This window comes from Salvelinus namaycush, chromosome 15 (assembly GCF_016432855.1).
Source record: "Salvelinus namaycush isolate Seneca chromosome 15, SaNama_1.0, whole genome shotgun sequence".
Taxonomy (NCBI): domain Eukaryota; kingdom Metazoa; phylum Chordata; class Actinopteri; order Salmoniformes; family Salmonidae; genus Salvelinus; species Salvelinus namaycush.
In genome coordinates, this window is record NC_052321.1 from 35,729,606 (window position 1) to 35,746,023 (window position 16,418).

Genomic DNA, 16,418 nt, shown 5'->3' on the forward strand with positions numbered 1-16,418 from the left:
ATATGTGATATTTCATAGTTTTGATGTCTTCACTATTATTCTACAATGTAAAAAAATAACTTGAATGAGTAGACATGTCCAAACTTTTGACTGATACTGTATATGTAATTGTTTTGTTTTTGGAAGACATTGATGATTGCTCACACTGATGCAGATGTGTACCCTCTGTCTGCAGTCAGAGTTGATGGCTAGAGGAGAGACTTTCAGTCTGTCTGTACAGCCACATTCCTCTGCTGACCTTTTCCCTGCACACTGCTTATACCGACCAGAGTTCTGGAGGAAGGCACACAATTTGTCACCGACAAACACTATGTATCACAGCTTACGCCCAATGCGAAACACAACACAGAAGCACATATAGACACTTAGTAAAGTTACACTGCACAAACATACAAGACTTGCTCAGCTTGGAGACAAGGTAGTGCTGGCGTGTGTGAGCCTTGTGACCTTTGCTCACCTTGGAGATGGGGTAGTGCTGTCTGGGGTGGGGATGACTTGGGTCAGCGTTATAGATATTGTCTGTGGTCGGGATTAAAACACCTAGTTGGGAGGGAGGCCGGTAGTTCACCTGAAGCACACACACACGCATCTCATTATCTGCACACAGGTCAACTAATAAAACATTGATCGCATGCCTGTAACCCAGTGTATCTCTATCTCTCACAGGCAGGTTGAAGAGCCTCTTGTTGTCCATGTGATCTACTGGATCCGTGTGGATCCATTCGTGGTCACTGATTGGCTGTTGGGAGACATAGACGATTTGGAGTCCCTCGGGGCAGGAGTTCTGTAGCGTGAAGGTGAAGGAGGAGGACCTACACAACAGAGAGGCTTCTGGGATGTATACCGTCACTGTGGTGGTTGTCTATGTGCAGAGGGAAAGATATCTTCTCCTTTCCCCCTTCTGATAACCAGGTGGCGAATCGCATCTCTGCATGTCTGGCAGACATATCAGTGTGGATGACGGATCACCACCTCAAGCTGAACCTCGGCAAGTCGGAGCTGCTCTTCCTCCCGGGGAAGGACTGCCCGTTCCATGATCTCGCCATCACGGTTGACAACTCCATTGTGTCCTCCTCCCAGAGTGCTAAGAACCTTGGCGTGATCCTGGACAACACGCTGTCGTTCTCAACTAACATCAAGGCGGTGACCCGTTCCTGTAGGTTCATGCTCTACAACATTCGCAGAGTACGACCCTGCCTCACACAGGAAGCGGCGCAGGTCCTAATCCAGGCACTTGTCATCTCCCGTCTGGATTACTGCAACTCGCTGTTGGCTGGGCTCCCTGCCTGTGCCATTAAACCCCTACAACTCATCCAGAACGCCGCAGCCCGTCTGGTGTTCAACCTTCCCAAGTTCTCTCACGTCACCCCGCTCCTCCGCTCTCTCCACTGGCTTCCAGTTGAAGCTCGCATCCGCTACAAGACCATGGTGCTTGCCTATGGAGCTGTGAGGGGAACGGCACCTCCGTACCTTCAGGCTCTGATCAGGCCCTACACCCAAACAAGGGCACTGCGTTCATCCACCTCTGGCCTGCTCGCCTCCCTACCTCTGAGGAAGTACAGTTCCCGCTCAGCCCAGTCAAAACTGTTCGCTGCTCTGGCACCCCAATGGTGGAACAAACTCCCTCACGACGCCAGGTCAGCGGAGTCAATCACCACCTTCCGGAGACACCTGAAACCCCACCTCTTTAAGGAATACCTAGGATAGGATAAAGTAATCCTTCTAACCCCCCCCCCCCCCCCCCCCCTTAAAAGAGTTAGATGCACTATTGTAAAGTGGCTGTTCCACTGGATATCATAAGGTGAATGCACCAATTTGTAAGTCGCTCTGGATAAGAGCGTCTGCTAAATGACTTAAATGTAAATGTAAATAACACAACACAATGGACTTCAGACAACTGCGGTCAGCAGGGTTGGGGTTCCATTTTCATTCAATCAAATCAGGAAGTAAACATAAATTCCAATTCCAATTCTTTCAATTAAAAAAATGGAATTTCAGTTAACTTCCAGAATTGAGTGAATTGAAATGGAATTGACCTATACCTGATATACTGTATGCAACTACAAAATGTTTTTATGTTATTATTCGTCTATATAGACAAACGCGAGGATGATATTTTATTTTTATTTATTTATTAATTTTTTTATTTAACCTTTATTTAACCAGGTAGGCTAGTTGAGAACAAGTTCTCATTTGCAACTGCGACTTGCCCAAGATAAAGCAAAGCAGTGTGACACAGACAACCACACAGAGTTACACATGGAGTAAACAATAAACAAGCCAAAAACACAATAAACAAGTCAATGACACAGTAGAAAAAAGAAAGTCTATATACAGTGTGTGCAAAAGGCATGAGGAGGTAGGCAATAAATAGGCCATAGGAGCGAATAATTACAATTTAGCAGATTAACACTGGAGTGATACATGAGCAGATGATGATGTGCAAGTAGAGATACTAGTGTGCAAAAGAGCAGAAAAGGAAATAAAATAAAAACAGTATGGGGATGAGGTAGGTAGATTGGGTGGGCTATTTACAGATGGACTATGTACAGCTGCAGCGATCGGTTAGCTGCTCAGATAGTTGATGTTTAAAGTTGGTGAGGGAAATAAAAGTCTTTAACTGGGTGTTGTTATCGTGACCAGTGAACTGAGATAAGGCGGAGCTTTACCTAGCATAGACTTATAGATGACCTGGAGCCAGTGGGTCTGGCGACGAATATGTAGCGAGGGCCAGCCGACTAGAGCACACAGGTCGCAGTGGTGGGTGGTATGAGGTGATTTGGTAACAAAACGGATGGCACTGTGATAGACTGCATCCAGTTTGCTGAGTAGAGTGTTGGAAGCTATTTTGTAGATGACATCGCCGAAGTCGAGGATCGGTAGGATAGTCAGTTTTACTAGGGTAAGTTTGGCGGCGTGAGTGAAGGAGGCTTTGTTGCGAAATAGAAAGCCGATTCTAGATTTGATTTTGGATTGGAGATGTTTAATATGAGTCTGGAAGGAGAGTTTACAGTCTAGCCAGACACCTAGGTATTTATAGTTGTCCACATATTCTAGGTCGGAACCGTCCAGGGTGGTGATGCTAGTCGGGCGGGCAGGTGCGGGCAGCGAACTGTTGAAAAGCATGCTTTCGGTTTTACTAGCTTTTACGAGCAGTTGGCGGCCACGGAAGGAGTGTTGTATGGCATTGAAGCTCGTTTGGAGGTTAGTTAGCACAGTGTCCAAGGAAGGGCCAGAAGTATACAGAATGGTATCGTCTGCGTAGAGGTGGATCAGGGAATCGCCCGCAGCAAGAGCGACATCATTGATATATACAGAGAAAAAAGTCGGCCCGAGAATTGAACCCTGTGGTACCCCCATAGAGACTGCCAGAGGTCCGGACAACATGCCCTCCGATTTGACACACTGAACTCTGTCTGCAAAGTAGTTGGTGAACCAGGCGGGGCAGTCATTAGAAAAACCAAGGCTATTGAGTCTGCCGATAAGAATACGGTGATTGACAGAGTCGAAAGCCTTGGCCAGGTCGATGAAGACGGCTGCACATCTGAACAAACATTGCATCTTTACTGCTAGGCAGGAAACTAAGTAATACGGCCATAAACTTTTCTTTCTCCCTTAACGTGACCTGACCTGCCCCCCTTCATCACTAATCCATGGCTCTCTCCCCTTATCAATGCCTGCCACATGTGATCGCTTTCTCTGCACTCAGCACATTCCAAGCTTAATTGCACACTATATACCTTCCTCCTACAGATAACCATTAACTTCTGGTGTAGACCCTCTAAACCTAAGCACTCAATATTTCAATAGGATACCTGATAATTAACCCTATCCCAAGTTTAGGAGTTAGTACCCAGAATCCATCATTGGTAATAACCCAGACACTACACACCTCAACCCCCACACCACCACTACTCACAGTAGTCGGACATGAAGGCCTTGAAGGTGAAGTTGAGCTCTTCTCTGACGTTGATCCTCATCAGAGCGTTATTCCTCACACCGTCCAATGACTGCAGGGCGTGACGACATAGCCCCTCCTTCATCCCCCAGCTCCCCCGGCCTAGATGGATAAATGGATCCATTTCACACATTTAAAATACATATAGGGTTGGTTTCCCAGATCTAGATTAAGTCTCGTCTTGGATTAAGAAGTACTTTCAATGGAGAATCTCTATTAACCTTTACCGAACCTCAACCCCGTATCCGGGATCACCCCCCACCCCCCACACACTGATTAGCATAGCTAGCATAGCTTCACAAGTAGATAGTAGCATCTAAATATCATTAAATCACAAGTCCAAGACACCAGATGAAAGATACAGATCTTGTGAATAAAGCCACCATTTCAGATTTTTAAAATGTTTTACAGGGAAGACAAAATATGTAAATCTATTAGCTAAACACGTTAGCAAAATACACCACTATTCTAACTCCATCAGTTTCTTACTCCTTCAGGTGCTATCACCAATTCGGCTCAACTAAGATATTGATAGCCAATAACCTATAAAAAAAACCATCAGATGACAGTCTGATAACATATTCATGGTATAGGATAGTTTTTGTTAGAAAAAAGTGCATATTTCAGGTAGAAATCACAGTTTACAATTGCACCGACCATCACAAATCGACTAGAATTACTAGATAGAGCAACGTGTATGACCAATTTACTCATCATAAAACATTTCATAAAAATAGACAAAGCATAGCAATGGAAAGACCCAGTTCTTGTGATTTCAGACCATATTTCAGATTTTCTAAGCGTTTTTCAGCGAAAACACAATAAATCGATAAGTTAGCATACTACATGTGCAAACGTTACCAGAGCATCGATTCCAGCCAAAGAGCGCTATAACGTAATCACCGCCAAAAGATATTAATTTTTTCACTAACCTTCTCAGAATTCTTCCGATGACACTCCTGTAACATCATTTTACAACATACATATACAGTTTGTTCGAAAAGGTGCATATTTAGCCATACAAAACCGTGGTTACACAATAAAAATACTAGGAAATCAAGCCTCAATATGTCTGACGTCATCTATCAGAGTGATCTAGTTTAATTGAAAGCTAATCATATACTTGACTAAAAAATACAGGGTTGACAGGAATCGAAAGACAAATTAGTTCTTAATGCAACCGCTGATTTACATTTGTAAAATTATCCTTACTTTTCAATACAGGGTTCGCCAAGTGAAGCTATACCAAACAAAATGGCGAAATATGCGTTTAAAATATTTCGACAGAACAACAATTTATCATATTAAATATTGCTTACTTTGAGCTGTTCTTCCATCATATTCTTGGGCAATGTATCCTTTCTATGTTATAAACGTCTTTTGGTCGATAGATGTCCTCTGTCCTTCGAAATATCCACTAACGATCGAACGGGACCCCAAAACGTGTCCAAAGTTTCAGAGTGCACAACAAAGAAATTCCTCAAAATCGCACTAAACGGATATAAATTGCTATAAAACGGTTTAAATTAACTACCTTATGATGTTTCTAAGTCCTATATCGAATTAAATTACAGACGGATACATTTCAAGTTGATAACCGAGCCTGTGAAAATGGCGTCCGGAGGTCCCTTCCTGCGTAAGGGCGAGCGTCGAAAGGGGGGCTACTCTCACTCCTTGGTCTTTTATAACCTCTGAGAGCTACGGAGAAGGCCCATTCCACTTCTCATTGGTTACTGACATCCAGGGGAAGGCGGGTGCAGTTCGTGTCGTTCCATAGGATAGACAGAGACCTTAAAAACTGATCTGAAACCAGAGCTTCGCTCTCAGACCTTTCACTGTCTGTCATGGATTTCGCTGTAGAAAGAGTTCTGGGTCACCCACAGACATCATTTCAACGTTGTATGAAACTAGAAGGTGTTTTCTATCCAATATAATTAATAATATGCATATTGTACGAGCAAGAATTGAGTACTAGGCAGTTTAATTTGGAGACGACAAAATGCTAATTCGGAACAGCACCCCCTGTAGTCGCAAGAAGTTTTAAGCATACTTTTTAGTCCAGGACCAGGTTTAATCTGTGTACAGGAAACGAGCCCATAGACTTACCTCAGGCGAGTACTACAACAATACACATTCAAAATCATTGAGGATTTAATAACACACAATAAACACAGTAACCTGCAGAGTGGAAGAGCAGCCACTCTCCTGACCGGTGGCTGGTCAGGGGGAGCACTAGGGCTGGCATAGTGGGTTTGGCTAGGGCACTGCCGCTGATGAGGTAACTGCTGAAGCCTGGTGCTACCACAGCCTTCCCCACGTGGGACAAATTAAACCCCTGGGACGGATCTGGACAAGACAGGACAGCTCACAGTTTACAGGAGAAACACAGGAGAAACAGCAGCAGGGTTGACTAAAGCAGGAAGCTCAGTGTTTCCCACAGAAGAATGATAGTGGTATCATCTAAGGAATCAAATCAAATCAAATGTTACTGGTCACATACACATGGTTAGCAGATCTTAATGCGAGTGTAGCAAAATGCTTGTGCTTCTAGTTCCGACAGTACAGTAATATTTAACAAGTAATCTATCAATTCACCAACAACTACCTAATAAACACAAATCTAAAGGGGTGAATGAGAATATGTACATGTAAGTATATGGATGAGCGATGGCTGTGCGGCATAGGCAAGGTGCAATAGATGGTATAAAACACAGTATATACATGTGATATGAGTAATGTAAGATATGTAGACATTATTAAAGTGGCATTATTTAAAGTGGCATTGTATAAAGTGACTAGTGATCCATTGATTAAAGTGGCCAGTGAGTGGGTCTCAATGTAGGCAGCAGCCTCTCTGAGTTAGTGATTGCTGTTTAGCAGTCTGATGGCCTTGAGATAGAAGCTGTTTTTCAGTCTCTCGGTCCCAGCTTCGATGCACCTGTATTGACTTCGCTTTCTGGATTGTAGCGGTGTGAACAGGCAGTGGCTCGGGTGGTTGATGTCCTTTTTGGCCTTCCTGTGACATCGGGTGCTGTAGGTGTCATGGAGGGCAGGTAGTTTGCCCCCGGTGATGCGTTGTGCAGACCGCACCACCAGGCTGTGATACAGCCCGACAGGATGCTCTCGATTGTGCATCTGTAAAAGTTTGTCAGGGTTTTGGGTGAAAAGCCAAATTTCTTCAGCCTCATGCGGTTGAAGAGGCACTGTTGCGCCTTCTTCACCACACTGTCTGTGTGGGTGGACCATTTCAGCTTGTCTGTGATGTGTACGCCGAGGAACTTAAAACTTTCCACCTTCTCCACTGCTGTCCCGTCGATATGGATAGGGGGGTGTTCCCTCTGCAGTTTCCTGAAGTCCACGATCATCTCCTTTGTTTTGTTGACGTTGAGTGAGAGGTTGTTTTCCTGACACCACACTCCGAGTGCCCTTACCGCCTCCCTGTAGGATGTTTTGTTGTTGTTGGTAATCAAGCCCACTACAGTTGTGTCGTCCGCAAACTTGATGATTGAGTTGGAGGCGTGCATGGCCACGCAGTCGTGGGCAAACAGGGAGTACAGGAGGGGGCTGAGCACGCACCCTTGTAGGGCCCCAGTGTTGAGGGTCAGAGAAGTGGAGATGTTCTTTTCTACCTTCACCACCTGAGGGCAGCCCATCAGAAAGTCCAGGACCCAATTGCACAGGGCGGGGTTGAGGCCCAGGGCCTCCAGCTTGATGATGAGCTTGGAGGGTACTATGGTGTTGAATGCTGAGCTGTAGTCAATGAACAGCATTCTTACATAGGTATTCCTTTTGTCCAGATGGGATAGGGCAGTGTGCAATGTGATGGCGATTGCAACGTCTGTGGACCTGTTGGGGCGGTATGCAAACTGAAGTGGGTCGAGGGTGGCCGGTAAGGTAGTCTCTCAAAGCACTTCATGGTGACAGAAGTGAGTGCTACGGAGCAGTAGTCATTTAGTTATCTTTGCTTTCTTGGGTACAGGAACAATGGTAGCCATCTTGAAGCATGTGGGGACAACAGGCTGGGATAGGGAGCGATTGAATATGTCCGTAAACACACCAGCCAGCTGGTCTGCGCATGCTCTGAGGACGCGGCTAGGGATGCCGTCCGGGCCAGCAGCCTTGCGAGGGTTAACACGTTTAAATGTTTTACTTACGTTAGCCACGGCGCAGTCCTTGTTTGCGGGGCCGCGACGGTGGTACTGTATTATCTTCAAAGAGGGCAAAGAAGGTGTTTAGTTTGTCTGGAAGCGTGACGTGGCTGGTTTTCTTTTTGTAGTCTGTGATTTCCTGTAGACCCTGCCACATACATCTCGTGTCTGAGCCGTTGAATTGCGACTCCACCTTGTCCCTGTCCTGGCATTTCGCTTGTTTGATTGCCTTGCGGCGGGAATAACTACACTGTTTATCTTAACTTCAAGCGTGCACACTTAAATTGAATCTTCCTTCAAATGGATCTAGTAAGTCAAGCAGCTCATAGCTCAGGAGAAACCGCAGCAGGCTGGGTTAAATAAAGCTATGAGCTGTGAGCAGTGGCCAAAATATTTTGGATCGTGTCTTAAGACTCATGACGAGAGATTGTAACTAGAAATATCACATTAATATACTTGGAAGGATAGGAAAATATCTGAAACGTAGCATGATTCTGTTAGAATTTCAGGACTAGTAAGCAGCACAAAATAAGTTTGGGAATCACTAAATGTAAATGAACAAGTCAGTTGATGCTATCTTTCTTTCCAGTTACCTAGGTCTTTGAGCTGCAGTGTAACAGTGAGCCCCTCGGGCTCCCCCTTCTTCACCAACAGGTCACATAACTGCATAGGCTCCGCATTCAGGCTGGCTCCTTTGATTGGCTCCAGGATCTCCCCGACGACGACCCCGGAGAACCCCCCCAGATAGTGAGTCCGGAACACCTCTGTGATCACCACCATCCCACCATCACTGAGGGAGAACACACACACAGACATGTATGGACATGCACACACGCACATCTGGAGGACACTGATGGCATTTACTAAGACACATAAGACAACACAAAGATATAAAGACACTCAATAGTAGATAGGAAAGTCAATACTAGATCAGGAAGTCAATACTAGATCAGGAAGTCAATACTAGATCAGGAAGTCAATACTAGATAAGGAAGTCAATACTAGATAAGGAAGTCAATATTAGATAAGGAGGGGCCTCCCGGGTGGCGCAGTGGACGGTGTTTTGTCCGACACATTGGTGCGGCTGGCGCCCGGGGTTGGATGTGCGTTGTGTCAAGAAGCAGTGCGGCTAGGTTGGTTTGTGTTTCAACAGACAAGACTGTAACTACTACCAATTGGATACCACGAAATTGGGGAGAAAAAAGGGGGTAAAAAAAATAAAAATATTAGATAAGGAAGTCAATATTAGATAAGAAAGTCAATAATAGATAAGGAAGTCAATATTAGATAAGGAAGTCAATATTAAAGTAAATATTAGATAAGAAAGTCAATAATAGATAAGGAAGTCAATAATAGATAAGGAAGTCAATATTAAAGTCAATATTAGATAAGGAAGTCAATATGAGATAAGGAAGTCAATATTAAAGTCAATATTAGATAAGGAAGTCAATATTAGATAAGGAAGTCAATATTAGATAAGGAAGTCAATATTAAAGTCAATATTAGATAAGGAAGTCAATATTAGATAAGGAAGTCAATATTAAAGTCAATATTAGATAAGGAAGTCAATATTAGATAAGGAGGTCAATATTACATGTAGACAAGGAACAAGTGTCTAAAATAGTTCAAAAGATCCACAAGATGACAGGTTTAAGAGATTTGGGGCTAGAGTCCCCCCCACCTGAAGTAGATGACCTTGCCCACGTGGTCAGGTGAGAAGTGGCTGGCGGGTGCCACGGTGAGAGGGTTGCTCCTGCCCTGGCGGTTGTTTCCGTTAGCATGGTCATTGATGACAGCATTCTCGTGGAGCAGGACTGTGTGGTCTGTGGTGTACTGGAGGGCCAGGGCTTTGTCAAAACCCATCTCATGTTTCTATTGGGACACAAACACACAGTAGGTTAAAAACCAAGATATCAGTGTATGTCTGCAACAGGCCTGACAGACAGGAGAATATCTATCGTATTGGCCAGTATAAACAATAGATGATGTGCTATAAAGGCATTTCTACACAAACAGTTGTCAAAAACTGCAGTAACCCGATTCGTATGCCTTTTATGGTCTGTCTGAGGATAATCTCCCATGGGCAGATTCTGCGTGTAGACCGAAGAATCTGCCGGGACTGAATGGGATACGTGAGATAACGAGCTGCAGTAGTTCCGGTCTTTGGGTTTTGTCACTGGTTAGGCCGTTGCTCTGTACCGTTATGAGGTGGTCTATTTCAATGGTCCTGTAGCTAAAGCAACTTTGGTTGTGTTCAGTATGGCATACCATAGCAAAACGTTTGCAACACTGACCTCTATGAGGTGGTCAATCTTGATGGTCCTGTAGCTAAAGGGCAATTCCACAGTGACAGAATGATGCTGAGACTTTAAAATCAAATCATACAACTCTATGCACAAGGACCACTTTTAACAAAATTACTTTTTTGTGCCATCATTTTGTTACCAAACTTTGCATCTGCATTGTTCTTCAAGTAAATGTGTTTTTGTAAAAATGTCTGTGGAAATTCTTAAAAGGTGTCTTTGTGCTTTGAGATGTATGGTCTGTTTAACTTTGCAATCATTGGATTTTGTTTGGCATACATTTCAAAGTGAAACATCTGAGTCTCAGCATCATTATGTTACTGTGAAATTGACCTAAAGCAACTGGGGTTGTGTTGAGTAGGGTTGTTTGCAACACTGACCTCTATGAGATGGTCTATCTCGATGTTCCTGTAGCTAAAGCCACTGGGTTTGTCTTTGTCCAGCTGAACAGCAATCAGGATGCCCATGTGACCACACAGTAGAGTACTGGCTACATCCAGGGTCTCGTTCAACCACGCAAACCTGGCAAGACCTTCAGGAGGACAAAAATGGGTGGGGATGGGGGAGATGGGATGTGATGGGAATTCTGGCAGGTTCAAGTAGGGCTGTGGCGGTCATGAAATTTTGTCAGCTGGTTATTGTCATGCAAAAGACTGCCGGTCTCATAATTAAAATCTCCAGGTTTCCATGCATACAAGCCGCTGATGGGACATCTGCATTTAAAATAGCTGAATAAATCAATTTAAAATAGACCATCACAATAGATCCAGTATTTATTTAAGACAGGTCTAAAGAAAGATTATATGAATTTTAGAAGAACAGAATATGAATTGGCCTACTGTATGTTATCTGGCTATGCTCTATGCCATAGGCTGTATGCTTGTTCATTTAGCAGACTAGATATGCTAATAAATCCCGTGGCATTATTTTATATTATATGATTTTATAGTAACTAGAATATAATTGAACTTAGCTGAATAAAATGGAAAGGATATTTTTCCCATTCCGGAGCGAGTACACAAGCTATGTTAAGCGTAAAAGTGATCATTTGAAACAGGTCCTATACTGTCACGATCGTCAATGGGAGAGAGTGAGGACCAAAATGCAGCGTGTGGAAAGTACATCTTCTTTATTTAAGGAAGAAGACGAAAACGAAACGAACACTATACAAAACAACAAAACAGACGACCGTGAAGCTATACAAACATAAGTGCTGACACTAAACACTTAGACATAGACAATTACCCACAAATGCATGATGCCCATGGCTGCCTTAAATATGGCTCCCAATCAGAGACAAATGAAAGACATCTGTCTCTGATTGAGAACCACTCAGGCAACCATAGACATACATAGACACATTCACTCAACCATAGACATACCTAGAAACATTCACTCAACACAAACTCATACACTACACCCAACACCCCCTTTACCATATAACCACCCAAAATGACAAAACACAAACATTCCCCATGTCACACCCTGACCTAACTAAAATAATAAAGAAAACAAAGAATACTAAGGCCAAGGCGTGACATATACAATAGATTTAGAGTTATTTGGCAAAGCTTGCAGTCTGTTCCATGCCTCATGCTGCACACGTTGTTCTCTCATCAAGTGATAATATTTTCACTATTCTAAATGTAATCTTGTCTTCACTATTATGTCAAATTAGTTTTAATTTAGAATGGGCCATTATCAAATGGGTAGAAACAGAGACATGGGAAAAAAAGACATGTCATCCATTTGCACTCGAATAGTGAATGGAGGCAACTTTTCAGCTGGTTTGGTTATTTCTCTCTCTGCGTGCTGGAGAAAGGAATGAAGGAGAGAGGAAAATATGGAAACGTATAGTGGTGAGATATTCTGTAGCTAAAGGTAATGCCCTATTACTAGGCATTTGAATTTCAAATACAAATTCATATACAGTGCATTCGAAAAGTATTCAGACCCCTTGATTTAGAATTCAAGGCACACTTAACCAGCCCGGCTACTACAGCATTCTGCAGCGATATGCCATTTCATCTGGTTTGCACTTAGTGAGACAATCATTTGTTTTTCAACAGGACAATGACCCAATACACCTCCAGGCAGTGTAAGAGCTCTTTGACCAAGGAGAGTGATGGAGTGCTGCATCAGATGACCTGGTCTCCAAAATCACCTGACCTCAACACAATTGAGATGGTTTGGGATGAGTTGGACCGCAGAGTGAAGGAAAAGCAGCCAAAAGGTGCTCAGCATATGTGGGAACTCCTTCAAGACTGTAGGAAAAGCATTCCAGGTGAAACTGGTTGAAAGAATGCCAAGAGTGTGCAAAGATGTCATCAAGGCAAAGTGTGGCCACTTTGATGAATCCCAAATATATTTAGATATGTTTAACACTCATTTGGTTACTACATGATTCCATATGTGTTATTTCATAGTTTTGATGTCCTCACTATTTTTGTACAATGTAGAAAATAGTAAAAATAAAGAAAAACCCTTGAATGAGTAGGGGTGTCCAAACTTTTGACTGGTAGTGTAAGTATTCAGTCCATTTGCTATGAGACTCGAAATTGAGCTCATGTGTATCCTGTTTCCATTGATTATTATGGAGACATTTCTACAACTTGATTGGAGTCCACCTGTGGTAAATTAATTTGATTGGACATGATGGACCTGATGATCGTTAGCGAGTTGGGTACTACCAACACATGTCCTGAGTGCATAAGAGGAGATTACCGTGACTCAACGGTCACGTGGAATTTTACTGCGGGCATGACTCATGACTGCCGATGTGGCGGTAATACGGTCTCCACAACAGCCCTAGGTTCAAGCCTACATCCTGCAGCATATTCTTTAGGAGTTGATGGTGGTGTTCCAGGTTGTCTGTTTTGCAGTCACCCTGTTCTCAGAAGGGTTCACAAACAAACATGGTTCCTTCCTGAGTAGTTACAAACTTCTCCAGGCGTTGCGAGTGTAACGGATGTGAAATGGCTAGCTAGTTAGCGGGTACGCGCTAGTAGCGTTTCAATCAGTTACGTCACTTGCTCTGAAACCTAGATGTAGTGTTGCCCCTTACTCTGCAAGGGCCGCGGCTTTTGTGGAGCGATGGGTAACGACGCTTCGTGGGTGTCAGTTGTTGATGTGTGCAGAGGGTCCCTGGTTCGCGCCCGGGTCGGGGCGAGGGGACGGTTTAAAGTTATACTGTTACATTGATGCTGTTGACCCGGATCACTGGTTGCTGCGGAAAAGGAGGAGGTTGAAAGGGGGGTGAGTGTAACGGATGTGAAATGGCTAGCTAGTTAGCGGGTACGCGCTAGTAGCGTTTCAATCAGTTACGTCACTTGCTCTGAAACCTAGATGTAGTGTTGCCCCTTGCTCTGCAAGGGCCGCGGCTTTTGTGGAGCGATGGGTAACGACGCTTCGTGGGTGTCAGTTGTTGATGTGTGCAGAGGGTCCCTGGTTCGCGCCCGTGTCGGGGCGAGGGGACTTACTAAAGTTATACTGTTACACTGGTGCCGTGACTCGTCTTCTTGTCGTCGCCGGACGTCACGTGGAGGGATCGGAGACCCGGCTTCAAGAAGTACTGTGGTTGCTGATACACGCCTAAGGCCTAGGTTTTGCATTCTGCGCAAGTGGAGTTCTCAGGGAGCTCCTGGTAGCATGAGTGAGTGGGGAATATAATATACTGTTTATTAGTTGTATGTGTTGATGTTATGATTATTTAGTGATGTAATTGTGCTGTTACGCTAGTGACCTTCGGAAGCCAATTAACGTGAGGGTGATGCCATTTTCTACCACACGGTGGCGACAACTATTTATTAAGGCGTTTCTTGTTACTTTTCTGTGTTGATTCTTGGTCTTGTTAGACAACTACTACTGAACTTTTATTTTGAGTGCATTTGTTCAAGCTGATTTTATAGAAGTGTTCATATTGATTGTGATAATTTTCATATTTTTGGGGGGGGGGACTTAATATTTAACAACAGCAGAAATAAATGATGCTCAACTGGGACCACTGGCCGAAGTGATTTATTATGAGAAAACACAACGCATGGAGAGTACACTATACATCTGTTACACGAGATTGGATCATTTGGGAAGCACGATTGCAAAAAAAGATAACCTGGAACGTCACTATTGTTGTTGTCCCACCTGACTTCATGATGTAGAGGTTTCCATGGTCAGTAAAGAACACTACCACACCATTGACAGTACAGCTCAGCGCGTCTATCACGATCTGATTGTCTAGAGAGAACACCCACGTGAAGGTAGAGCCTCTATCTGACGATGTCCACACCTAAACACATCATAATACACAGACAAAGGTTGGGTAAGGGAAATACATTATGGTATCAAATTCATCATACTTAGATAGGACCCTGAGTTTTCCTACCTCTGGTATTTTTTATTTTGTCAATTTATTTGAACTCTGTGTGTGTGTGTGTGCGTGCGTGCGTATGCATGTGTGCGATGTATGTGTGTGTGTGCTGTCACCTCTGAGCCGTACAGAATAACATGGTTGTCCAACAGGAAGATCCCTCTGGGCTGGAAGTCTAGAATCACCGGGGGGAACTTGGTGTGACGTTGAAAAATATCCTCTGCCTTTACACCAAACACTGACACCATCGCACCCTTCTGCTGGAAGAGAGAGACACACAATATCATTTCATGATCATACTATCTGGGGATAGTGGATTTTTACTTGACTCAAATTGAATCAATCAAATCAATCTCATACAAAGCAAATGGAATCCACCCTTAATGGATTGCACTCACTTTGTATGGATTGTGCTATACACTGAGTGTATAAAACATTAAGAACACCTTTCCATGACATAGACTGACCAGGTGAATCTAGGTGAGAGCTATGATCCCTTATTTATGTCAATTGTTAAATCAACTTCAAACAGTGTAGATGAAGAGGCGGAGACAGGATAAAGAAGGACTTTTAAGCCTTGAGACAATTGAGACATTGTGTCACACCCTGATCGGTTTCACCTGTCTTTGTGCTTGTCTCCACTCCCCTCTAGGTTTCGCCCATCTTCCCCATTGTCTTGTCTGGTCTACCAGCGTGTTTTCCTGTTTCTCAAGTGTTTGTTTCCTAGTTTTCCCGGTTCTGACCAAAACTATGAAAAAACTATCAAAACTATGAAATAACACATATGGAATCATTTAGTAACCAAAAAAGTGTTAAACAAATCTAAATATATTTTCAAAGTAGCCACCCTATGCCTTGATGACAGGTTTGCACACTCTCGGCATTCTATCACTACAATGTAGAAAATAGTAAAAATAAAGAAAAACCCTTGAATGAGTAGGTGTGTCCAAACTTTTGACTGGTACTGTACATGCATCTATTATACCATTTAAAAATGAAAGCGTTTCCTGTATCCAGTCCCTCCATTTGAAGAGGTCATATTCACTTATAGTGTATTAAAGGAGTCAAAAGTTTAGTATTTGGTCCCATATTCCTAGCACACAATGACTACATCAAGATTGTGAATGTCACGACTTCCGCCGAAGTCGGCTCCTCTCCTTGTTCGGGCGGCGTTCGGCGATCGACGTCACCGGCTTTCTAGCCATCGCGGCTCCATTTTTCATATTTCCAGTTGTTTTGTCTTGTTCCATACACACCTGGTTTTCATTCCCTTATCACACTGCATGTATTTAGTCCTCTGTTCCCCTGCATGTCTTTGTGTGAAATTGTATTTATGTTATGCGGGTATTGTTACGCGTCATACTTTTGTCTATTGTTCCGTGTTTGGGCACATTTATGTACTTTTGTGCTTTCGTTGGACCGGAATAAAAAGGGCGCCTGTTCTCTACACTCTGCTCTCCTGCACCTGACTTCGCCTCCAGTACACACCCTTAACAGAATTTCACACCACCATGGAGTCAGCAGGAGCAGGTACCCCGGTTAGAGGAGTCGAGGAGCGCGTCCAGGAACACTGCAATGTTACATCATCTTGGATTTGGATTATGTTGTACCCAATAGAAATTAATGGTAAATAATGTTTGTGT

The 16,418-nt window shown here is 43.5% G+C and overlaps 1 long non-coding RNA gene across 1 annotated transcript; it reads right to left on the reverse strand.

Annotated features, from left to right (window-relative positions):
- Positions 1 to 233: 233 nt before the first annotated feature.
- LOC120060543 lies at positions 234 to 737 on the reverse strand. The gene is made up of 3 exons (XR_005478235.1): positions 665 to 737; positions 458 to 568; positions 234 to 273 (listed from the first exon to the last, which is right to left on the reverse strand). It is a non-coding gene; the product is annotated as an uncharacterized LOC120060543 (long non-coding RNA).
- Between the last annotated feature and the right edge of the window lie 15,681 nt (positions 738 to 16,418).